The sequence below is a fragment of the Cupressus sempervirens genome, chromosome 10 (genome assembly GCF_028749045.1).
Source record: "Cupressus sempervirens isolate cs-2001-9-10 chromosome 10, ASM2874904v1, whole genome shotgun sequence".
NCBI classification, from domain to species: Eukaryota; Viridiplantae; Streptophyta; class Pinopsida; order Cupressales; family Cupressaceae; genus Cupressus; species Cupressus sempervirens.
The window spans coordinates 472,798,415-472,826,284 of record NC_143127.1 but is presented as its reverse complement, the minus strand read 5'-3'; the positions used below and the strand labels follow the sequence as shown (position 1 = coordinate 472,826,284).

The window sequence follows — 27,870 nt, the reverse complement described above, 5'->3', positions numbered from 1 at the left end:
CAGCCTTTAACAAGGTAGGCCTTTCATACAATATCACTTCAAAAGAGTGAGAATTGAGTAGCATGTTACTGGTAGTTTTTCACAAATTGGGTTTCCACGTAAATCATTGTGTTTTGTGTTGATTCTTTATGTGTTATGCTTGCATGTTGATTTACAGTAACTTGTTAAGTATGAAAGTTTAAAGCTTGGATAAATGAATAGTTTTATGGGCATACTTTACTTGATGAAAAGTTTGATTTGGAAATTTGGACCTTGAATAACTGATTCACACCCCCCCCCCCCTCTCAGTTAATCTAAAAGCATTTCTAATAGGAAGATGGGCTTGGCTTGGTGCATAAGTTTGGTTTACAAGTTGTGTTTTACCTTTCACATGACTCCCCATTGTTTATGTATGTTTCTCCTATTCAACCAAATTAAAAGAACAACATGTTAGTCCAATATTATCAATAAAAACCGGCCTTCACAATATTTTCAAAAACATCATCCTTCAACATCATACAATATAATAAAAATGAACTTAAAAGAGATGTATCATAATTAAAATAGAAATTCACTATCATTTATCTTTCCTTTGTTTTAATACCCAACATCAATGGAATTTCCATGGTATGCAATTACCCACCCCAAAATATTATAATCCATTTATATCAATAAAAGATACAAAAAAATATTCATATACCTCTCATGTGCACACATGGTACTATTAAACATTACAAGAAAATCTAGAAAAAAGTATATGAAGGACATAATTAAAATAACAAACATATACAAATAGGATGGAAACATTTGTATCTAACAAATAGAGCATATCTAATACACATAACATCTATATTTTTCAACCTTGATATGGTGTCATCTTCCTCCACCTACCACTCCCCCACCACACACACAAATCAAATAACTTATATTCTCGCAAGGTAATGCAAGTCTTTCTGGTTTGAATTGTTATATAATTAAAATCTAAATTAATAAGGGACACTTACATTGGAAACACCTTTTGAAGGACAAGTTAGCATCAATGTAAATGACATCATATCCATAGAGAGTTCTTTAATAGGAAAGGAAATAAGAAAATAATTCCTCTAATTTTTCATATAAAGAGAACTTATCACAAGACCGATGAAGTGATTTTTAAGGGACACCCAATAGTAATGGTCTCAAAAAATAATCTTGTCAAAAAAATATAACAACACACAAAAAATAAGGAATGATTGAACAACCTAATATAAATGGTATAGTTGTATAAGGACTAGACATGTATGTACATCCTAATACAAATGGTACTATTGTATAAGAAGCATCACCAATGATGCCAAAAACCAATCCATAAACACCACAAACATAAATATGTTGCTTGTACATGGGTAGGAAAAAAAGAGTGGGAATTTAAAAAAAAAACACCACAAACATGATCAATGGAGGCATTCAGAAACTTTGTACAGATTAAATACATCAGAATTCATGTGACAATGCTAGCTAGCCTTGATGGCCCTACACCTCATTGATTTGCTTTGTCCTACTTTTTGTTTGTTGATTTTTTGTCTTTCATATCGTTCATGATTTTTAACTTTTTTTTTTGCATTTATCTTGCCATTAGGTTATGTGTGGTTTTTCTTCTTTGCCCATTTAGTTAGGCTATTTGGCTCCTTCGTTGGCTTATGCATGTGACATAGAGCAGATGGGTGGTAATGATGAGGCTGCGACAAGTGAACTGTCAGATGGAATTCCATTTTGTAAAAATGATGATAAAATGGTGGAGGAAAGCACTTTAGGCAATGATAAACCAAAGAATTTTGGTAATGATGGAAAGGAAGGTTTCAATGAAGATATCATGGGCACTACTAGCTTTGAGAAAAAGAGTGAGAAGCCTTCCTGTAAAGTAGTTCTTATTGATATTTTAGTACCAGTTTGTCTTGAGTAAGCTTATTTTGAGAGTAAGTTTGAAAGGAAATTAGTTTTAGAGTGTTCTAATGGAGTGGGAAGAACCACAACCCATGGAGATAGATGAGATGTTAGAGATGGTGGTGGAGTCACTCCTAGACAAGAAGATGGTAGGAACCCTTCTGATGATTTGAAAACCCTAACCTTGTCTCCCAATGAGGATATGGTTAAAGTTGTTAGAGCAGAGAAGAGTTGGTTAAGAAATATTTCCATTTTCTTTGTTTCCTTAGATGTTAATGCTTTACCTTCACATAAATTTCTTGATGAATGGTTAAATTCTATTTGGGTAAAGAAATTTGGTTTACATGTTAGTTTTTGTAGAATGCTTCAAAAAGGGTTCTTTTTTATTTAAAAAAAAAAACCATAATATGTAGGAGAGAATCCTAAAAAAAGGGTTTTTGAATGTTGATCATTCTTTATTTAGAGCATATGCATGGTCATTAAATAGTAATTCTGAAAAAGTCATAAAAAGATCCATGCTGAATTGGGTGGAAATTAAAAATTTCCTAGCTGAATTTTGGCCATTTATTTTGCATATCTTAAATCCCTCAGGGTCTGTTTTGTAGATTGAAGAATCTAGAGTTACTCTCCGCCATTTGAATGCACATGTTCTTGTGGCCCTTGATCTCAATTTAGTTATTCCTAATATTATTTCTCTAGACCTAGAAGGAGAGAATTTCTCATGGGAGGTTTATTTGTTAGGTAATTTGCATGCTTGTTTTCATTGTAAGCTTAATAGACATATAAAGAAAAAATTTCCAGCTCTTAAAGTGCATTTTGATAAAGATAAGATGAAAGTTAACAATGTTAAAGAATTAGTTCCAGAAATGGTCAATAATGTTGAGGCCATGGCTAAGGATGGTTTACCATTTACCCCCAATGAAAAATTGGATAACTGTATGTCTAATCACTCTTTGTCATCAAAAATTTCTTCTGAAGCTGATTCATTGGAGTGTGGTGGGTTTATTTCCTTAGATAATCCTTTATATGATAAAGAGTTTGAGGTGATCTTGGCTATCCATGCCATACATCTTCTTGGTAAAGTTCATCCCATGACCCTCACTATGACCTCTCTAGGTGATTCTGTTGAGATTAGCCTTGGTGAGATCCTTGCCAGATTGAATGCTCAATAGCTTACCATCAGATCCATTAAGGAGAAGGAATAAGTTATTAGAAGTAAGGTTTGTAAACCTAAGGAGGTTAGTACTCCCTCACTTGTGATTTAGAAGACTTTAGAAGAAGATCTATGGGGTAATTCATTGATGTTGTTAAGAAAAAAAGAAAGACATATGAGAAGAGTTCTATCTTTGGTAGTGTTGGTGGCAAGAATGCTATCCTGAATTATTTTAATAGACTTTATAAGGCTCCAAAGCCTCCCTCTAATTAATCCCCCTCATGATCATTAATATTCATAGTTGGAATTTTAGAGGACTTGAAATGATAGGAAGGAAATATATCGTTAGAAAATGGTGTAATAAGTTTAAAGACAAGGAAATCATGTCTCAAAGAAATTAAAGTTGTCAATTTTCAAGCATCTTGTATGAGAAAATTTCTATGGGACAAAGCTATAGGGTTTCATTCTGAACATGAAAAAGGATAAGGTGGAGTGGCCATTTTGATTGGTCCCAATTAGGCTGACTCCATCTTGCAACATGGTTGCTCATGATATCAAAGAGTACTTTGGGTGACATTTAAACATGAGGAGGAAATAATAGGGATATGAAACATATATGTTGCAAATGATTATAGAGAAAGAGCTATTTTATGGGATTGGTGTTCATATAAATTTCCTAAAGCATACTAGATTTTTATAGGGGACTTTAACATGGTGGAAGATGGATGTGATAAACAAGGTGGATTGAAACATTCTTGGAAAGTTAATGAACAATACTTTTGGTTAAAATTCAAAAGATGTTTTAATTTGATTGACCCTCTAGAAAATAATAGGGAGAATTTCAAAGACATTTGGTTCACCTGGTGCAATAATCAATGACGGTAGAACAAAGTCTATTGTAGATTGGACAAGGTATACTATGAATCTTCTATTTTCTCATTTTAGACTAAAGAGGGTCATTCTCCAATAATTGTGTCACCTTCTACAATGTCAGATCATTCTCCTATTTTTGTGAGGATTCTGATAAATAAAGATGAAATTATTAGTAGTAAGAGTAATAGATGCAAAGTATTTAAGTTAAATACCTCGTTACTCAAGGACCCTGATAATAAAGAGGCTATTAGAATGGTGATATTCTTGTTAAAAATGTGTAATCAATCTTTAAGGCTAGTTAAACAATGGTGCCAACTAGTGGAATCTTGGAAAAAAATCTATCAAATTATTGGAAAAAAAAGTGGCCAAGGATTGAAATGAAGAAGAGAATGACCTTCAAATCAAATTAAATGAAGCAAAATTTGCTATCTAGAATAAACTAGATGACCCATTGCTTTTGAATGACTTGGTTTATATTAAGCATCAATTAGGTTTTCTTCATAGATATAAGATCCAAGGGCAAAGGATTCAGGCAAAAATGAATTGGCTAAGAGAGGGAGATATATGATTGAGATTTTTTTAACATCATTAGGGCTAAGAAAAAGGCAAAAAAGATAGAATATATTTAGGTGGAGGGTGGCAAAACAAATGATCCAAAAGTTATTAAGGAGTTTTTTTCAATTTCTATTCTAAATTGTTCTCTTCAGAGTTTGTTCAAGATCAACATAAAGAGTTGAAATAATGCTTGAAGATGATCCCTAAGAAGGTTTCTAAAATTGAAAGTGATAATATTAATAGAATAATCTCTTTAGAGGAGATTCAATAGGCTATCAAAGCTATGGATAATGACAAATCTCTAGGACAGGATGGATTGCTTGTCAAATTTTATAAAGATAATATAGAATGGATTGGGGAAGAGATTTTTCTATATTACAATGATGCCTTTGAATTTGGTTCTTTGGGTAGTATTGTGAATAGTGGGGTCATTAAGTTGCTCCCTAAAGTTGGGGATAGATCCCTAGTCAAGAATTGGAGGCACATCACCCTGCTTAATTTATCCTATAAAATTATTGCTAAAGTGCTAGCTAGAAGAATTGCAGAGATTATGAAAAATACCATTTTAGTCACTCAAATTAGTTTCATAAAGGGAGGATAGATTTTGGAGAATCTTATCACTAGTTGGGAAGCTATGAATTTGGCTAAGGCTAGTGGGCAGGATGTGGCTATGATCCTTCTTGATTTTGAGAAGGCTTATGATAGAGTTGAGTGGCCTTTTGTAATTGGAATGTTGAAATCTTTTGGCTTTCCTCCTTACTTCTACAAATGGATTGAAATTCTATTTCAAGATTCATCTACTATTATTGAGGTGAATGGGGAATTATCAAACCCTATGATCCTACAGAGGTCTATCAGACAAGGTTGTCCTATTGCACCCTCCTTATTTGTGATTTCTGCTAATGTTCTTTTTTTTGTACTAAGGGATTCTTCTTTAGGGCATCCTGTTAAGGGCATCACTCTCCCTAATGCAGAGGAATTGATCAATGCTCAGTTCATGTATGACATTGCTCTTTATTTGGAACTATCTGAAGATAACTTATATGTGGCTCTCAATAGACTTAATTTTTTTTGCATTATTTCTAGAGGCAAAGTGCCCCCCACAAGTCATCTATTATGGGATGGAAGGATGTATATGTGTTGGAAATGGAATGGGCCTCATACTATTACTAGATATTTGGGTATTCCATTTTCTCTAGAACCTCCCTTTCCTGATATGTGGGAGTGGATGTTCAAGAATATTAATAGAAAACATATTAGATGGCAAACTCACTCCCTTTCATTGGCTGGGAGAGTTTAGGTTGTGCAGAAGGTCCTTTCTTCCCATCATGTTTATTTTTCTTTGACTTGGTTGTTTACTAAATCTCATTTTGGTATGCTTTAAAAAATTCTTAGAGACTTTTTGTGGTTGGATGGCTTGGGATCCAAGAAGAGACATTGTGTTACATGGGAGTGGTGTTGCCTCCCTAAACAATTTGGGGATTTGGTATTAAAGATATTAGAATTCAAGGTATCTCTCTTGTGGATAAATGGATATTCAAATCTTTTTGGGGGAATGAAGCTTGGAAGGTTCTTGTGAGAAACAATGTTGAACAACTTGTAATTAAAAAAGGTAGACACTGGGCTAGCATTCTATTTTGGGATATTATCATGGGAGACTTTAAGATGAAGATGTTTGGGTCTAAAGTGTTTAACTCCCTATGGCTTGCATGGTCACAAGTGAGGGAGTTCATCTCCTATAGGAATGTCAATGGGGGACCTCCTAAATATATTGTTATTGGTAGATCAATCTGGTGGGGTTTGTATTTGAATAATAAGCCTCTTTCTTTTACTCAAAATTTCTCTGCAAAAAAATGGAATGAGAAAGGTATTTCTATGATTAGTGATTTAATGGTGAATAATAGGCTTGGGTCATGGGATGAGATATCTAGTAAGTTTGATATCCCAAAATCTCAAAGGAAGACCTATACTCTTCTGTCCAAAGTGATAAGCAAGGAGAAAATTGGAAAAATCATGGATAGTGATACTTTTATCAAAAATATAAAATGGAATGATGACACTATTATTGACAACACTTCTACTAAATAGATCTATGGAATGTTTAAAATTGATCACTCTGTGTTATGGCATATAGTTAATTGTTGGGGTTTAGATTGTCCTTTCTCAAACTAGCATTTTTTCTTTGATTATTTTTGGAAGGGACCCTATGACCCTAAGGTTATTCATTTTAGATGGTTGTTGTTGATTAAGAAGCTTTATGTTGGGTTAGTGCTATCATCTATTAATGTTGAGCTAGTGACCTGCAAAGTGTGTAATAAACCTAAAAGTTTTGAGCATGTTTTTTTTTATTGTATTTATGCAATTAAAGCCTAGGCCATTTTATTTGGATCTCCAATTGATTGGAATAATATTATTGGTTTCTCTTGGTGTGAAATTTTGGTTGGTTATGTGAGATCTTTTGACTTATCTTTTAAGAGATTTTGGTTTTCTCTTACTGGTGAAGTACTGTTGTTTCTTTGGAAGGAAACAAACAAGGAGATATTTCAAAATGTTAGAAGGTGCCTCGCTAAGTCTAATCTTAAACTCATACATGTTTACATCATGTCATAGGTATCCTTATACTTGGAGATTCCAAAGTCTAGATTCATGAAGCTGATGCATGATGGAGTTCTGCAAATCTACAAAGATGAAGTCAAGGCAATACAATACATTGAGAAATATCAAAGTTTTCTTACACAAACAAAAATTGATGAGCTTAGCATTCTTCTTGAAAAATTTCATCTAGATATTGATAAGGGGGAGAATACATGTATTATATCTGTAACAACACCTATTGGTACTATTGTTCAGCCAGAGCATGGTTATCAAAAGTCCTAGTTTTTAATTCTTTTCTTGCTAATGTCGAGCTTTTTGAATCTAATGCTATTTTCGATGCTCATGTAAAAAAAGAGTATGTGTAGTCCCTTCTAGGTTATTGTCCTTTGATAGTTAAAACACCTCCCTTCATTTTTGTATATTAATGTTGATTTCAAGTTGAAAGATATCTATATTGTTGATTAAACTTATTCAATATAAAAAAAACAACAAAAAGATATATATGTTGCTTGTACATGGGTACTTAGAATTTTTAAATCATAAGTTGGATTTCTATGATATTTTTGGGTTTGGCTAAGTATGTGAGTAAAGAGATTAAAGTTAAAGTTTTAGTTTTGTAGTATTTACAAAACCCTTGTAGAGATCATTCAAAATTAAGTGGTCAAAAAGTGACATTTTCAAAAGTGTCACCTGATAACTATTATGTTTTACATCATAGTTATTTACTTAAAAATGTCAGTTTGTAGCCAAATGTCACAGTGGTTTTTATAAAATGTTTCAATAGGGTTGCACAATTTTTAAACATATACAATAAATAATGAGCTAAATTTTGAGCCACCACATTTTTAAAGAGGATTCATATTATTACACACATTTTACATGTTGATATTATTTGCTAAATATAATAATAATAGTACTAAGATGTTGCATTTCCAGAATTGATTATAAGATGTGTCAACTATAATAGAGAACATTACTTCAAGCTCACCATATTCTTGATCTTATACCTTGATCTTTAATTTATTTGGATGGCTTATGAGATTTCTAAGATTTCATATATATATATATATATATATATATATATATATATATATATATATATATAAAATTAGGTTTTCATAATTTGATCTTTCATTTATCTATCTAATTCAAAAGATTTCATACGACTTCTTTTCTTGGAAAAATTCATCACATTATATTGAATTATATAAAATTATATATTCAAATATCAGAGCCTGTGTTTCAACACTAGGAACCTTAAACCATTGTGCTTCCTAAACTTAAACTAAACATTAAATTGTGTAGGATGTCTCCTGTTACTCGAAGCAACTGACGAGGTAGAGGTTGTAGGGTGGGAGGTGGTAGAGTAGGACAGGAGGATGGACCACCTCCACCACCACCACCTCCACCTCCACCACCACCAAACCCAAACCAGGACATTTTGGATGCACTTTAGACATTGATCAATGTAGTTCAGCAGAGAGTAGTACCTGTGGTTCAGCCAGGTCAGTAGATTCCTGTAGTGGAAGCAGAAGGTCTTGAAGGAGGTGGGCCTAGAGGCAAAGAGAGGACTAGGAGTCCCCCACTGAGACAGTTAGAGGGGCAGGATGAGCATGAAGGTGAGTCAATACACCAAAGAAGACCCCCACTTGACAGACCTCCTAGACATGTAGGAGATGATATCAGGGAATTGATTCGACTTGGGCCACCATTGTTTACTGGTTCCATCAAGGGAATAGTAGTAGAGGCATGGTTACAGAGCCTACAGTAGTGCTTTGGGTTATGCCCTTATGGGAGTAATCTAAAGGCATGCCTAGCAGTTCATTAGTTGAGAGGAGATGCCTCCAATTGGTGGCATGAGGAGGAGATCATAGGTGGAGTGAGGATGGATACCCTCACATGGGAGTCTTTCCTAGAAAGATTCTGAGAGAGGTACTTTTCAGAGCCTTTCCGACAGAAATAGATAGAGGAGTTTCATTCTCTTTATCAGAGAGGTCTTACAGTGGCTCAGTATGAGAGCAGGTTTCTCAAGTTCCTTCCTTATGTGGAATACATGAAGGACGAGAAACTGCGAGTGCATCAATTTATTATGGGTTTGAATTTCTCACTTCAGGGTCTAGTTTGGATGGCCTTCCCTACCACCTTTAGACAGGTAGTGGAGATAGCACTAGTGGTAGAGGATACTTGAGGTAGACAAGAATCACGGGATCGGTCTCAAAACTGAAACTCTACTCGGCAGAGACCCCCTTGGAAAGGGAATCAGAACTATACACTAGGGTCCTCTAAGGGCCAATAGTCTCAGCGGCAGCAACAAGAACCTTCACAAGGTTATCAAGGCTCTAAGCCCAAGTAGTGGCATTCACAGTAGGATCAGAAAGTAGATACCCCACAGTCATAGTCAATGCAGACTCAGCAGTCTTCCATGGGTGGATATAGTGGGTCTAGTAGGTCAGGAGGCCCACAACAGTTAGGATCACAAGATACATGATCTTATACCTGAGGGCCATGCTACACTTGTGATGGCATGGGTCATATAGCTAGAGAGTGTTCGCAAGGATAGTCATCCAGTGGTCAGAGAGGGGCTTTTTCAGAGCCAACAGTTGGAGACATGGGCAGGTCCCACAAAGTTTTCACAGTGGTTAACAACCGCCAGATTGAGCATCAAGCTACAGTTATGGAGGCTACAGGTGGAGTTGGTTGGCCAGTTAGTGCTAGAGCCTATCCATGTTATTGCTCGATAGACCCTAGCTCCTCGAGGTCGAGAGCTAGACCAAGTTAGGGTTTAGTGGGAATGTTATGATGAGGTCACGATTTCTTGGGAGGATGTAGCACAGATGCAATCTCAATACCCTTATCTTTTGATGAACTCTAGGAGGAAGTTCATGCCTAGTGGGGGAGGATGTGAGGCCTTGCACTGACCCTTTGTAGCCTTAGTTGTTACACTATTATTTTGATACTCACGACTCAAGATGTCGAGACATTATCTGATGCTTAGAACATATTATATTATTTCATGCTGTGTGATGTTACTTCCCAATATTTGATGTTTGTCATTTAAGGTTTTAGGTATAAGTATGTTGATGAATTAAGTAAAATGTAGGATTAACACATTGATTTTGGAATCTTTATGATTAAGGATATAAGTAGGATCAAAGAAACCCAGATTGATGTATGTTTCAATTTATGTGAATTTCTGATACGTATATATATATATGTACATGTGATTTTACGGGACTACTGATGTGTGCAATCAGTGTACAGATATATTAGCTGAGAAACTCGACGGAGGAATAGAACTGACCTCTATGTGCTAATTTTGGAAACCTTGTTGTTCGTAATTCAAGTATTGTATTGTGAGATGTATGTCTATGATTAGTAAATGTTAACGTTCGTAAACTATGTTCTTATAGTGTCACTTGACACTCATGAATTGTGTATGTTCTTCAGCATGCTAGTTAGGGTTAGATGTGTAACCTTTGGACCTAAGTTGGTTTAAGTTAGTGTCAGTTGCTAATTTGGTTCTTAATCGAGTTTAGTCATTCCTATCTGGATTAGTACTTAATTTGCTTTGTTAGAGTTGTTAGATGGTCCTATTTATTTCCTAGCCTTTGTTTAGCTCTAAACCTATTCCTAAGGCTTAAGACAAGAAATATTTATACCCAAGGGGTATGGGTATGGGTTGGGGGTCTTTTCCAACCCCTAAGCCCCTTTTATTGACTTTTGAGGCCACTCAAAAAGTCTCTTTTTGCTTTTGTGCGAAAATTGACTATGGCTACCATGAGTTGTCTCACCTCACCTCCACTTAGTGGTTAACCATAGTATGGGTTGATTTAGGAGCTTCTAGATTTGTAGGTGGGTGGGAGAAGTTAGTGATTCCTTTGGTGGTTGAGTTGGAGGCTTATTTAGAGGCCCTTCTTGGACTAGTGGAGGTTGTTACCCAATCTCTACATTTAGAGAGAAGTCTTGGAAGATTGGAGAAAGGAAGGGAAAAGCTCTACTCAAACTTATTCATTTTCCATTACCTCTTTGTGAAGTTAGGAATTCTCATCTCCCTTGTTCATATTTTCATGTTTGTTTCATGCTTATGTTACCTTGTTGTTGTTTGAATGCTTGTATGATTGTGGGTATGTTGGGAAGGTTTGAAAACCATGCTTTTTGAATGTTTTCCTTTCATGTTTATGTTTGAAATTTTGAGATGTTCTTGCATTGGTGTTTTGGCATTACTCACCCTTGGAGAGGGCAGAAGTGGCCAATTTTGGGAAAGGTCATTTTAGTTGGACTCCAATAGTGTAGAGTCTCTTCTCAGGATGAGAAGAGGGAGAGAGGGTAGGGTGTTATGGGCCCCTACCTGTCAGCACAAACCATGTATGAGTTTTGGCATGTAAGAATGGAAGAATGAAAGTTCTTGATTTTTAGCCCCGATTGGGCACCTAGTTTGGTGTTGTGTCTGACATCTCTTGTTGGAAAAATCCACCTTTCCCTAGTTTTGATTCATTGTGAATCCTATTGTGAAAGCCTTGTATGTATATGCATGTTTGAATTGTTCTTGGTCATGCTTGTGGTCACCTGATCAGATTCTATTCCCTCCTTGGTTTTTAGAAATGTGTTGCAGAAATTGTTATGAATCCCTTGATGAGGGTCATGAAGAAAATTCAATTAAAATTGATGAAATTTGGGATTGATATCCTATGTAATTTGTATTTCAAATTTTGTTGTAATGGAAATGAAGTCGAGTTTTCTTCCTGGTTCTTTCCCGGCTGAGCCTTTGAATTAGGTTTGCCAATAAAATTGGTGTTTGAGTATATTAAAAAAAAAAAAAGAAAAAAGAAAAAAGAAAAAAAATGTGTGTTTTGCCCACGTAGTTTGGGCATGACATCAAAATGGAAGATGTTGTGTAGAAGAAACAAATCAGATTGAAAGAGAGGAGTAAATAGACTTAAAAATTGTATGGATTGATTGCACATAAAAGGTTTTGAATTGAACTTAAGACGTATCTGGTACAAATATATACAAGACAATTGGATGTCTTAGGGGATATTAGATTCACTAATCTAGCAGAAACATTATTGACTCTTCGGAATGCATAAATGAAATTAATACTAAACTCACTATTAAAAAGGTGTCAAAAACTCTAAACAAAAATAAACGCTAAAATGTTGCCTTGTGATGATATGTTCTAAACTATTTAAAAAATATGCTACTACTATAACAATGTGTTCAAACAACCAAGTAACTAGGTCAAAATAGTAAATGGAAAACCCACAAAATGATCATTTTATTAATTAGTGCACTATCTTATTCAAACACACATAGTACATAGAGGCTCTACTTGATCATTTCTTTTAAAAAATTGAAAACAACAAAATCCTTGACTAGATAGAGGCCTCACTCCCTCCATTTCACTTGTTCCTTAAACTAACACATTAGTTGATGCAATTTGATAACATTTTTTATTATAAAAGTATTCCCACTTGAAATTTATGTAGGATTGCTGAATTTCTAATTATCTAATGTGGAAAATCGTTCTCTATAAGTTTTGAACATTTTAACAATATTGGTTTAAACTATTGTTAGACCAAATCCATGATAAAAAAGTGGGAAAATGAGCCATTTCTAGATATATTGAATCATTGGTAACCAAATCTAACTTCTAACTTGTTCTTGTCATTGTTGGAACATATAGTGCAGGATATTTTATAATAAACTTCTATAACCCCAGACCGTCAAATATTTAAAAATCTTGGTTGTAGAATACAAGCTACACACATTCTCAAGGCTTTGAATTTTTTTTAGCAAAATCGTTTAATAAAAAAAATTGACTCATGTTTCACATTCAAGCCTCAAAAATAAATTCTCAAAAGAAATTACATCTGAAACAAAAATCTTAGAATTAACTTTACAGGAGAAGTTAAAATTTCACAGATTTGGCTGACCAAAATTATTTTCTGTTTAAAAAATAGTGTTATTTAGTGAGGCCAAATGCCTATTTTCTGAGCTTTCTAACATTTACTTACAAATTTTTATGTGTTCAAAACCTTGCAACTACAACCTTGCTACATAAGTTTCCATTTATCTTCAAGGCACACTTCATAATTTTTTCACTTTCTACATGCTACATTCATGTAAATGAGAAAAGTGAAATCTAAAATGTAGCTCTTTAAGTAGAATAGTCCTCCCCTTCTAGCTGGTGCGTACTCTTTTTTCTACTTCTTGCTTTCTCCACTATGTTCATCTTTCAACTCTTCCTTCAGTTTGGCATGTCTTCAAACCAACATGTAAGGGAAGTTAAATTTATGTGTTCCAGTGATGTTTCAAATTTCCTACTAGCTCTCTTTCTCTAGCTAACAAAAAGTTAGTTGTAAATATAAAATGTATCTTTTAAATATTTCCATCTCACAGTTTTTAGTTTTGCAATGAAAGATATTATATGAACCTTTTGATTGTATGATCAATGTTAAGTTAGCTAAATAATCAATTAAATGATGGACAATAATTGCGTAAAGATAAAATCCACCACATTATTTTCTCATTAACAATTGTCAATAATAATTTTCCTTCTAAAAACTATTCAAAATATTTTTAAAAAGACCTTTTATAATTATTTTTTAATAATCACTCATTAAAATATGCATTTACACTAACCACAAGTTTCATCCATAAAAAAATAGAGTTAAAAATAGTAAAAAAATAATTGCAAAGAAAATGTTAGTATGATTTTATGAAATTACATTTTTAAAATACAAGATGTTTTGTAAAGAAAAAAAAATCAAAGTAAAAGAAATGAATAAATAGATTTAAAAATAGTAAAACTATAATAGTAAAAATATAATGGTAAAAACATGATTACAAAGAAAATATATATGTTTTGTAAAAGAAAACATTAGACTAATAAAAAGAGGAAATTAACTTAAAAAGAGTAAAAATAAAACTACAAATAAAAATTTTAGTAAATTTTTTTATTAAAATAGTTAAAACATTACAAAGAAAATATAGATGTTTTGTAACAAAAAAATTAGATTAAAAGAAAGGAGTACATAGACTTAAAAATAGTAAAAACAACGTATAAATAAAATAGTAGTGTGAATTTTTAGTAATATCTTTTTTATAAAAATATTAATAATTAAATTATTTTTTCATATATTCTTATTTTAAAAATTAAATAATTATCATAGATTAAAATCTCATAATTATTATATTATGTAGTATTAAAAAACTATGTGAATTATATTAGAATAATTAAAAATAATTAATGGATTATCTTTTAGAAGAGTTGGAAGAACTCTTTTATATAATATAGTTTGTGGAGGTAATATATAGTATTGTCATGTAGTTTTAAATTTTTTTTTTAATGAAAGTAAGGTATGATATCTTTTAAAATTTAAATTTTTCATATTTTAGAATTGTTTGATACATTTTTTTTTGTCTTGCTTTTATTTCTTTAAACTCTTTTAGGTTAATCAAAATTAAACATGATAATTAAAAATTTTTTCCCCTTAAAATGTAGAGAACTATGTAACACCAAAACTTATCAAAACACAATTATTCTTATTGACTAAGCTTAAAGCTGACAAAGTTGTAAATATATCTCATGACTTAAAGTAAATTTGTCTTATTTAGGCATCTTCTCTATTGGTGTTTATGTAAATTATGATATTTTAATTTATATTTTTATAGGAATTTATTGATTACTTGAACTAGTAGGTAGTGGTGACATTTCTTGATTTGTCAAATGGGGCTACTAGTTGGGAATTAGCTCTAGTTACTACTTCAAATTCTAGTCCAAGTGTCTAAGTAGAAAGCAAACTCGTAATGTCAGTTTTTCTTATTAATGGTTTTTGTAGTTTCTTGGATGGAGATAGGACTTAACCTTTGATCTAATTGTTTTTTGTTATGCTTTTGCAAATTCTCAAATAAAGAGTTCAATGAAAATATCTAGCTATTTAGCTAATCAATGCTTAGCAAATTCATACAGTGGATAAGAAGAGATGACTTGATGAAAGCTAATCTTTATTGTTTAAAAAAAAGCTACATTTACAACCTTCAAAACTTTCAATGTAGATCAGTTATAAGCCTTTGAATTACACTACTCTCAAGGATTACAATTCAAATCTTGTACTAATTATCCATGACTTCTAACTAAAGAAAACTTCTAGAATAGTTCCTCTATCTCCAACTTGATCCTGTAATTGGGGTTATCAATAGGTGAAGAATAGCCATTGCCTACCAGACCTTACTAGTCCATTATTTCCTTTTGTTATAGGTTATTTTAAGCAACTTATCATAAACATATTATTTATTTCTTTGTTATATTTATGAACTGGTACCACTTTCCCTATTACTAGGAATAACTTAATTATAGATCATTAATAAAAACTTTCTTTTCATGTTGCTTAGTTTTATCAAATTCCTATTTTTATGTTGTTTGAGACTAAGGTTCAATAAATGTCAACATCAGGTATAATATTGAACACTTTTACCCACTTGAGCATAACGAAGAGGAAATATTTGATCCTTTAGCACCTCGATATGTTAAAAAGTGAGTATTTCAATTAATTGTGTTTTGTAGTTTTTAATAGATGTGATTTTTAATGGGGTTTGATGTTTTTATTTAATACAAAGGTATATTTTCTTGACATAAATTGCATAATCATTTGTTTATTTTCCTGAGAAGTTAGCACAAGAAACAATACTTGTGTGTGACCAAAGTGCTCCGAATTATATTTTATAGGAGTCTATCACTACAATAATTTAGGGAACTATAATTGACATGAAATATAATTTTAAACTACTTGAAAAAAAGAATTTAAAATTGTTGAATTGTTATTGATAAAGATTTAGATTATTGTTTTTCATAATAAGTAAAATTTATGTTCTTTGAGAAGAGTATATCATGTTATAGTGACCATGATCATGGTAGATCTAATGTTGGGAAGACAACTTTGTTAAATTTTTGCGTTATTCTTTAAAGGGTACTAGCTCAATGGAAGAGCACCTACTTTATAAGTAGGAGGATAATGGTTCAATTCTATAGTGCCTTAATATGACTAAATTAATGATTAAATAAAATACCAAATATATTACCAAATATACTACCAAATATACTACCAAATAAACTACCAAATATACTACCCAAAAAATGCCAAATATACTATCAAATCAACTGCCAAATATACTACCAAATCAATTACCAAATATACTACCCAAAAATTACCAAATATACCACCAAATAAACTACAAAGTAAACTACCAAAATTATCAAATAAACTACTGCATAAACTATCAAGTAACAACAATAAATGACTAAATCAATGACCTAATCAATGATTTAAATAGTTTAGTCATAAATTTGGTTGGGAGATAAATGTCTGACAATAAACTACCATTGGTCATGTGATCAAGATTAGTCACATATTTACAATTTTTAGTAGTTTATTTAGTAATATATTGTTGTTTTTGTACCAGTGAATTCAAATATGAGGACCTATTAAACCCATTATTCTTTGGAAACAAACTTTACAAAGAGTATTGTCAACTAATTATACCAATGTTCTATATACTTCTATACAATATAAAACATGCGTCTATTCTTTACAAGAAGAGTCAAGCCAATATGACTAAAATTTGTGTAGACTGTTATACATTCTAAAACATGTGTCTATTCTTAACTACACAATTTGCATGCAACACACTTGTGTTAACCTAACTTTGACATTTTTGTTAATGCTTACAATTCCTTGTAGCATAGTTTGAAGAAGACAATTAGTTTTTGGGAAGTGATATGCAATTACAAGGGACACCAATGTTGATGATTGTGATGGAGGAGAGCTCTAACATAATACAAGTGGTTTCAAATTTCCAATCTTATAGTTTTGAGAATGCAACATTTTTAATGATTGTGAGTGTTGTAGGAGAACTTTTGGGGCTTTTGCCTATTCTTACATGGTTGCCTCACAAAGAAATTTGATAATCATGACGTCTAATCTTGAGGTGACAAGACATGCTTGGTTTGGAGTTGAATGTCTTGCAAATCTGAGAATGGAGTGTTTCTCCTAGTTTGTGAGAGTTGTAGGATAGTGTGTGGGTATTTTGTACATGATTATTTTATCAAAGACATGGGGCAAAGCATCTCCTTATATGTAATTTTCACATGATTATTTTATCAAAGGCATAGGGCAAAGTGTTTGCTTATAAGTAATTAAAACAAAGTGCAGATATCATGTTCTCTTCATCCAATACTTTTTCATGTAAGGGATTGTCTATGTCTTTGAAAGTCCCAAGTCTTTCACTTTAACTTTACAACTAATTTTAACATGGGCTCATTGAACACTATCAGACTCTATTTATTCAAGTGGTAAGTGGAAATCTCTGAATGATTCTTTGTAATAATAGATTAAAAGTGGGATGAACTTTTAGGGGAGGTAAAGTTCTACATCAAACTCCCATTATTTTGGCAGTGTGTATGCATAGACATGACATGTAGCTCAGGGTCAAAGGATATAGTAAATGAATATATGAATGCCTTGGAATGGGCGTGATATAGAGATGGAGTAGGGGATTGTGTTTGTCTTGTAACTTAGTGCTATCAAGAAGTCATGCTTAAATGCGACACAGGTTACAATGTTCTTAAAGGCATAACTAATGGTGTTTTTGCATAATATTTTTTGTGGTCTCAAGGGGTACACATATTATTTCTGTACAGATTTTCTTTCAATCCTTGATAAGCATGAGAGGAAAAAATATTTTTGGACTATATGGGTGTCCTTGTGATAATTAAAAAGGCTGGGAGAAGAAGAAGAAAATGAAGAAACAACAAAGTAGATTAGAATCTTCTTTTGAGAAAGTACACTGTTTGATGTTATTATTATCATTTTATTTGTTGTTGTTTTCTTCTAGGGCTTTATAAGTAGTACTACTTGAGATTGGTAGGGTAAGGCCCTAGAATCTCAAAAATTAGCTAGGATAATTTTGTTTTACTCATCATAATAACTATAGTTGTTGATCATATAGTCTCCAAGTATCTCCTTGGCTTCAGAGTATTTTGAATTCCTAGTGTGCTCTTTCCCTCTTGTTTTCTGCATAATTAGAAAGGACCTATAGACTATTGCAAAAAATAAATTACATTCATTCAAGAAGAGTACTACAAAACTTAAGAAAAAGTCAATTTTGATTTATGTAGTGAAGAATTATGGCTTTAACAGAGTGATAGATGGAGATTCTTAATTTATAAATTTGTGAGCTATATAGTATGGAGAAATGCATAGTGATCTATTTATGTGCAGACTTGTAAGGATCCTCATTTCATATGTTTATAGATAAATACAATGTTTGAGATAGTATTCTAAAATTCTATAGAGGATGCACACAACTATTGAAATAAAAATATATAGAAAATAAAAGTAACACCATAATGATAAAGCATAGGGAAATTGTGGCATTAAAAATCTTAGTTTAGGAAGTATTGGAAAAAATAATATGGAAGTACTTCTAGGAAAAGTAGTTTATTTTGGACACAAGAATTTCCATTTTCCCTATCTCTATTTCTTTTATCCGCATTCCCCACCATGTTTCTCTTTGGAAATAGAAATGCTAACTACAATGATGCAATAAATTTAAAATGAACATTTTGAGTTATGGGTGTAAAAGATTAGTCCTCTAAAATTAATGAAAGATGAACAACATAAAAAAACTTAAAGAACAATATTAAAAATTGACCACCATACTGCATCATCAGGGATTGCATATGAGTTTAGTTTATTTTGATGTAATAAATGATGTGTAAAGGCATTGTCCATGTCTTTACAAAATATGGTTTGTAGAAAAAGGCACACATGCTTAGCATCGTGTCTTCTAGTTTGGGGCTTTGAATCACTCTTTCATGTTTTTTTGGATGTAGCTAGATTTTATCACCAACCATTATGACTTAAGAAATGTCAATCATGTCATTTTTTCCCCTTCTTATAGTAGAATTTGTTAAACTTGCCTATGAAACTAGTGAATGTGCTACTATAAAAGTCATCGCCTTATCATTTTTTTATCTTGTGTACATTACTAGGTGCTTTTGAATGTGTGACTATGTGCATGTAAGTATATGGAAGACTAACCAAGCACCAATAACATCTCTCAAATAGATTGTACTCTATATAACCTAAGCTACTAGAATCATTTAGGCTTAGGTCCAAGCACAATAACATGATATGGAGGTTTACTTTGTGATTTTATATAATCCCTTTGGTACTATTTGTAGAGGTTCAAATTCCAATCTAAAGAGATATTGAGTCTTAAATAAAATTTTGAAACTAAACTTGTAATCCTCCTCTTCCTCATATTTTCACATCTTCCTTTAATTCCCCACACCCTTATAATCCTACTCTTTTCCTTTGGCATCTCCAAAGCCTAATCCCCCCTCTTTCATTGGGCATCTCCAAAGCCTAATTTTTGAAGTGAAATTATTTCTCTACTTCTCTACCTATCTGGGCCCTAAGGCCTTTTATTGTGTCCCCAACCTTCAATTTTAGACTTCAAAAACTAAATAACAACATTCCTTGCTTGCAAAGCCAAATGTAGTTATGAGATAGAATGAAGCTCCTACTGTAATGCTTTCATGAAAGAAGGAATGAGCATCAATCTTCAAAGGAAAAGTCAAATGCCAAAGAAAAATGAATTTAGAGTATGTAATATATATATATATATATATGTTTAACTGACCACCTCTATCTTTTGTCTTAGTAATAACTGTTGAATGTTCAATATACTAGAGTAGTTATTGATAGATTTATCAAGAGATTGTGAACTCGTGGAAGGACTATGTCAGTTGTCTTAAAAAACACCCCTAACATGACATATCTAGTTAGAATGGTTCATATTGAAATCACTTCATATCTCTCTGATATGTACCCTAAAGTGGAAATTAAATCTCTATTTAAACTAATAATAGATGAGCTAGATAGTTGCATAGAAAGTTACTTTGCATTTCATTAGGATCATTGTATGTTTATGATTAATCAAGTATTCACATTCCATAGAGAAAAATAATTCCCTTTTTTGAGTGCATTAAGTTCTTTAAGTTTGTGTACACTAGCTCATGTATCCAAGAAATTGTTACCAATTTTGTAGGTTATCCAGATTTATTCTTCTCAGAATAAACTTCAATCTATTGTGTATAGTGCTACCAGGTGAATCATGTATTAATATTCACATATGTATTTGGTTGACATTTTGAACCTAATTTTTTTTAGATTTTATTATTATTTGTTTGGGATTCTATTCTTTGTTACTATCAAATTATTTTTATGAATCATATTTTGTAAATAATAGTTCACAAGAACTGTCCTTCCACAAAATTGAATATTTTTCATCTATAAAATCATTTTTATGATCCATATTTCAAGAATAATAGCTCACAAGAACACTCCTCTTGAATGCTTATCACTTATAAAATCTAGGTAAATTTGAAATTCCAACTAAATCACCAACAACAGTAGTGATCTTATTGAACTATGCTAAGAGTTTCCCCTACATTTAAGTCCACTTCATTTACTACCACATATGAAAAATATTCATCATTCATTGTAGATCTCCTTAGCTTGTTAATTTTATAAATTTGACATTATACCATATCATTTTCCATTTTTCTAGCATCCATGCTTTTCTCCCAAGGTTACCAATCATTTTTCAGAACTGATATGTACCAAAAAAAATATTGAAAGGAAGAAAGTATTAAACAAGTTGTAAAGAATCTCAAGATAAAAAATGTCTTTTCTACTCTATTACAAGAGTTTGAAGCTATTGGCCACTATCCTCATGTTCCTAGTGGGGCAAGTGTAGTTGTTCCAGTGAATGCTAATGATAGAAGCCCTGTGCTACTTCTAATTGGAGGTGGGATGGGTGTTGGAAAGAGTACAATGGTCAAAGACATAATGAAAAGGTATTATTTGATTTTGTAATCATTTTTCATGGGAGTGTTCAATATCCATTGTGGTTATCTAATTCAGAAAACTCCATAGTATATATTTCCAGTTAAATGTTTCATTGGTCATGAAACACCATATTCACTTTTAACATGGACCATGTTTTTCTCAGATGCATCAAGAATGGAAAGAAGCATCTAGAAAATAAGTCTTTGGAATATGTGGAAAATATGTTCCCCGCACTGAAAATGTGAACTGGTTAAATTTTTTTTTGATTATTCTAGTTTGGTGCAAAGAGGGAGAAAACTGGACAAAGATTACCTTCAAACTTGATTTGGCTAAGTTTAGCATGAATGACCTAGAACTTGATGTGGTTTCTTTGATGAAGATTAAGAGAGTACTTGATCTTGTTGGATGACTTGGAAAGGGAGTCAAAGTTGAACTCAATGGAATTTTTTAACCAATAAAGAGATTTGAAGACTATGTGGATCTCTACCTAAATCTAGTTAAAGATTCTAATTCTAAGAGAGGTTTTAAACTAATAAGACCTACAAAATTTGTAAAAAATGTCTTGTAACTACTTTATGCTATCTTTATAATAAATCTAATGCTTTTCTTGGCTCTTTCAAACATTTTATAGAAGTAAATGATAGATGGAAAGTTAATGTGACTGCAAGTGATGGGCAATTTCAATAGACAAGATGAATTATCTCATGTTTATGTTCTACTTTCTTTGAATTTTATTGAATTCCCTTGAAACTATTGAAGTTGTTGCCATTAAATTACTATATTCTTTAAGAGCTTCACTAGGTTACTATTGTTATCACACAATTGTGGTTTGTGGCATCCCTTAACATTATTTAATGACTTCTTGTTCATGTCATCTTTGTAAATGGGATCACTACTATTAAGGGTGGATCACATGTAGACTATATAGAAATTCAAATAGCCACCTATTTATTAAACATTGTAAAGAAGAAGAATAAAAATGCTTCTGCTTCTCTAAAACCACATGCTATCAAGAGTTGTCTATGGGTCTTCATCAATGCTAAGATTGACAATCCTACTTTTGAATCCCAAAAAAAGGACACCCTGACAACTTGTCAGAATAGTTTTGGTTCAATGTATAAGCTTATTGATAAATAGTTAAAACAAGGCAGGTTTAATTTTTGTCATGGATTACACATCTTTAAGCACATGTAATTTTTACATAGGGTCTAATTTAGATGTTATATGACTTGATGACTATAGTATCAAACTATGCACTTGAAAGTATACTAGCATGGGTAGATTTCAAACAAAGAAAAGAACTTAAGAAAACTAATGGAACTAAGAAACAATATTACCATGACATCCCCAAACTTAAATATGAGAATAAAGTAGGTGGAAAGGAATCTGAAAAGTGCACTTTAATTTTAATAGAGGGTGACTCAGCCAAGGCTCTTGCTGTAAGTGCATGTTCTTTGTTTGAAAAATGAGTTGTATTATGACTTGTTTCCATCAATCTATAAATTGGAATTTCTTAATCCTAGGGCTTTTTTTTAATATCAGTTAGTAGGAATAACTGTTATTAGTCAAGATCATTATGGTGTATTCCCTCTTAGAGGTAAGCTACTTAATGTGAGGGAAGCCTCACATAAATAGATTGTAGAAAATGAGGAAATAGAAAAAAAAAAAAAATCATTGGTCTTAAACATGATAAAGTATATGAAAAAATTAAATCTTTAAGATATGGCCATTTGATGATAATGATAGATCAAGTACATTTTCTATGTCCAAGACTGCATATCTTATGCTTAAATATGATAGAACCTATCTGAGTGAGGATCTTTTTTAATTTGTTCTTTGATTGATGTAGGATCATGATGGTTCCCACATCAAGGGATTGCTTATCAACTTCATACACCACAATTGGTTTTTTTTGCTCAAAATTCCTTCATTTCTTGTGGAATTTATCAGTCCTATTGTTAGGGTAAATGGTACTACTATACTTACTCTAATATATATTCCTTGTATCTATTGCAACAATTTGTGAGCATAATATTCTACATCCCCAAACATTCATCTTTTTGATATAGGAAACACACAAAAATGGAAATGTACTATCCTTTTACACCCTTCCTGAGTATGAATCTTGGAGAGAGTCAGTAAGTGGATCAATATTAGGTTGGACCATAAAGTACTATAAGGTAATTTTGGATTTTTTTTGTTTTATGTTCTGAATTTTGGCTCTTTAATTAGATGTCTTACTAAAATTTTACTTGCTCCATGGATTACATAGGGTCTGGGTACTAGTACATCTAAAGAGAGTAAGGAATATTTTAGTAATGTGGAAAAGCAAATTTTTTTTTTATATGGGTTAATGAGCAAGATGGAGATGCAATTGAATTGACCTTTAGTAAGAAGAAGACTAAGGCTAGAGAAAAATGGTTTAGACAACTTGAGGTGATGAAGGAAGTGTTGAGCTATTGGGATTAAAATTTTAACTAAATGATATTATTTTTTTCATAATACTAATAGTGAGTTTACCACATTGTTAGCTTGGGATGTATTTGGATTAGAGTGAAAAACTTATCTCTTATAAGGATTTTGTGAACAAGTAGCTCATCCTATTTTTGAGAGATGATATGAAAAGATCTATTCCATCAATGGTTGATGGCTTGAAGCCAGGGTAAAGGAATTTTTTTTTTTGTTGTTTCAAGAGGAATTTTTTCAAACAAGCAAAGGTTGCTCTTGTAGCACATGTTTCACTTGTCTTCTATGTACTGACTGACACTTAGTTTTTCACATGACATTTTTATTTCTTGTGTAGGTTGCCTAGTTCTCTAGATATCTCTTAGAGCATTCTGCTTACCATCATGGTGAGTAGAGCCTTGCAAGCACAATTATTGGAATGACACAAGACTTTGTTGGAAGTAACACCATCAAACTTTTTCTTCCGGTTAGTCAATTTGGAAATAGGAATGTGGTAAGAATTTAAAAAATAATAAATGCATCTTTTTATTGTGAACAAAAAATGACTAATTATGATTCAATGCTTTTATTTTTAAGAGGGTGGTAGGGATGCAACAAGTCCTTGGTATGTGTATACATGCTTGTCATCTATAACATGCTTCTGGTTCCCAAAAGAAGATGATTTTCGCATGGATTATTTGGAAGAAGATGGAAAATCTATTGAATCGATATGGTAATGATTATTTATTTTTATCCTTCTGTCTTTATTTTGATTATTCTTTTGTACATCTAGAGGTTTTCTGTCATGGCAACAAGGCATAGAGTGCTTTTTGTCCTCTTATTTAACTTCATCTTATCATTTGTAGACTTTGTTTAATTGCTATTTCCTTTATTGTTTAGGTATGTTCAAATCGTACCAATGGTACTTGTGAATGGAAGTGAACGGATTGTAATAGGTTGGAGTACCTTTGTGCCAAATTATAATCCAAAAGATGTTGTTGCAAATGTAAGACACTTGCTTAATGATGAACCAATGCAGCGAATGAAGCCTTGGTACAAGGGTTTCTAGGTAATGTGCATTCCATATGCTATTTGAGATTTTGCTGGTTTGTTTAGACTTGTATTTTGTTGAGAAATTGGATCTATTTTGTCACTGTTATGCTTTTAGGGAAAGATTGAACAAACAACTACAAAGGAGAATGGTGTGACCTATACAATTAGTGGTATTATAGAGTAGATTAAGAACACCACATTGAGAATTATTGAATTACCTGTTCACAAGTGGACTGATGATTACAAGAGATTTTTGATGAGTATGATTACCAATAAATATAAAGATCTGTTAATAATGGTATACTAATTAAAATCATATATTAATACACTATGCCTAACAAGGATAATTTTATTAGTTTTAACATGAGAATATCTATCTTCCAGGAACTTGATAATCATAGTATAGATACCAAGGTCCATTTTAAGGTAGCATTATCAAAGGATAAGATGAAAAATGCTCTTCAAGAGGGCCTATCAAAGAAATTTAAGCTAACCACTATTATTAGTATCAACAAAATGCATCTCTTTGATGCAAATGGTGGGGAGGAGGAGGTGGAGACCAGTGGAGAGAAGCCCATGTCCAAGAATGCTTTTCTCAAGGAACAAATATTGTTGTTTATGGAGGTGAAGTCAATTGAGTGATTTGGGTCATATTGGTGCTGGGGACTTTGTCAACGTTATGTTTTTTCATGACATTGAAACATTAGAGCAGAGTAATGTCCTTAATGATGCTGATGATAGAGAGGGAAAGCCTCATCTTTGACCTCATGGATGATGCCAACTGAGCAATGACAACAACAACTTGACATGTTGGTTAATGAGACATCTGGATGATTTACTTGTGCATGTTGTTCAAAAAACATGATTATAGACATATGTTCATGATTCACTCTAGAGAAGAACACTTTTCTTATGAGAATATTTCTTCATACCTATTAAAAGCATTCAAGAAGATCATCTTTTATTATTCAAAGGATATGGAACCATCAAATTATGTAAAATCACCATAAGTGCAATAAGGAGACTAGTAGACTCGTTTCCTCAATTTTGATCTCATAGCTAGCAAATTATTTGAGGATTTAAGGAAGTTCATGTTGTAATGGGAATCTACCTCTATATATGGAGGAATTTAGAAGGATCTTGTGCACTTGGAGTACCTCTATCCTTGAGGAAAAAATGTTGATAGATGAGTTGCCTACACAATTGGGAAACTCCACTTAGTTGAGATCTTCTTTCTCAAATATAATATTGACAAGTACTGGAGTAGATATTAATAGGCTTTAGGGAACTCAATTATTGTAGGATGTGTTCAATATTCAACATAATATAGATAATTCTTTGGAGTTATTGGAACCTTATTTGAATATTCTCTTCCTTTAGAGCACAACATAACCTTCCTTGCTGACCTACATTAGAAATAAAGGATCTCAAAGTGAGAGTCATTGGTGGATATCTTGATTCATACTTAGATGGAACATTGTCCCTATGCTTGGGCTAGTCTCAACTAATAAGGAGATAGGAACATGATCATGATCAGATGTTATCACTTTGAAATGTTGTGGCCAATGATAAGGATAATATTGATGCCACAACTTGAGTTTCAAAGGGAGAACATCATGTAGAGATTGTGAGGCCTCGCCCCAACCCATCATAGCATAGTTGATACATTATTATTTTGATACTAATGACTCAATATGTCGAGACACTGACAGATACATTGAACATTATTATGTTATCTTATGTTGTGTGATTTTTTACTTTTAGATGTTTAATTATGTTATTTAATATTTTATGAACATGTATACTGATGTAGTAGTGTAGAAAGTGAATGCATAATTAACACTATGGTTATGCAATGTTAATGATTAAGAATATGAGTAGAAATGAGATAAACAACTAGATATTTGAAAGATGGATGTTTTAATTTATGTGATTTCCCTGATAAGATATATATGTATGTATGTATGTATGTGATTTTCTTAAGCTAATGATGTGTGCAAGATATTTTAGCCAAAAAATCTAATGGAGAAATGGAACTAAACCCTATGTACCAATTGTGGAAACCAAGGTTGAGTCCAACAAGAGACGCAAACCTCGTTGTTCGTATTTTATTTGTATTGTGGATTTACTGAATGTATCATTTTGTAATATTTAAGTGTTAATGTTTTGTAACAGTGATTTTTTAGTGTTGCTTGACACTTGTGAATTGTATATGCATTCCAACATGATAGTTAGCATTAACCAAGTGACTTAAAGATCTAAGTTGGATTAGGTTAGTGACCTTTTTGCTGATTAGTTAGTAATCGAGATTAAGTACCCTAATCAAGATTAGTGAGTAATCTACATTTTTTGAAGGTTGTTGGAAAGTCCTAAAATTTTCTAGCTTTTGATAGGTCCCTAATTAGTCCTAAAGACCAAAAATCATGAAATCTAAGTATTTAAGGGGTATGGGTATGGGTTGGGGGCATTTTCCACCCCCCTAGCCCCTTTTGTTGACTTTTATGGTCACCCAAAAACCTCAATTTTGCTTTATTGCGAAAATTGAATGTTTTAATCATGAGTTGGATAACTTTAACTCCATCTTGAGGTTAGCCTTATGTCTAGTTGAGTTAGAAGACTCTAGAAATTTTAGGCAAGTGGGGGAGTTATTACATTTTGAAGGTAGTTGAGTTTAGGATCTTATTTAGAGGTAAATTTGAGAGGGTTTAAGTGTTCACCCAACCTCTAGTTTTAGAGAGAAATTTAGGATTGAAGGAGAAGGAGAGGAAAGCAAGCTCATCTCAATTTTTTTCAATTGCCATAACCTTATTGTGAAGGTAGGAACCCTTCAGGCTCTTTTGGTTCATGCTGTGTTTCATGCTTAAGTCTTTTTGTTTGCATATGTATGTTCAAATGTTTGTTGAATATGTTTGGGAGGGATTGAAATAGTTTTTCTTAAATGTTTTTCCTTGTTTTTTTGCTTTGAATATCAAAGGGATTGTATGGGTTGTATTGGAATTACTCACCCTCAGATAGGGAGAAAGTGGCCATGTATAGGAGGAGGTCTTTAGTTGGACTCCAATAGTGCAAAGTCTCTTCTCAAGATGAGAAGAGGGAGAGAGAGTAGGGTGTTATGGGCCTCTACTTGTTATCACAAACCATGGTCCATTTTTTGAGATTTGAAATGTAAGAATGGAAGAAAAAAATTTCTTGAATTTATAGCCCCAAAAGGGAACTTGTTATGGTGTTGTGTCTGACGTCTCCTATTGGAAAAATCCACCTTCTCTCTAGTCTAGTTCAATGTTGAACCTATTTTGCAAACCTGGATGGGAGTGAATGTTTGAATTTTTTTTTATGTTAAGTTTGGTTGTCTCCTAGTTAGTTTTTGTTCTCTCTGTG

General features: G+C 32.4%; 1 pseudogene; it reads left to right on the top strand.

The window, feature by feature from the left end:
• The first annotated feature begins 1,678 nt into the window (after window positions 1-1,678).
• LOC149534743 (DNA topoisomerase 2-like) lies at window positions 1,679-25,134 on the top strand (annotated as a pseudogene).
• The last annotated feature ends 2,736 nt before the right edge of the window (window positions 25,135-27,870 follow it).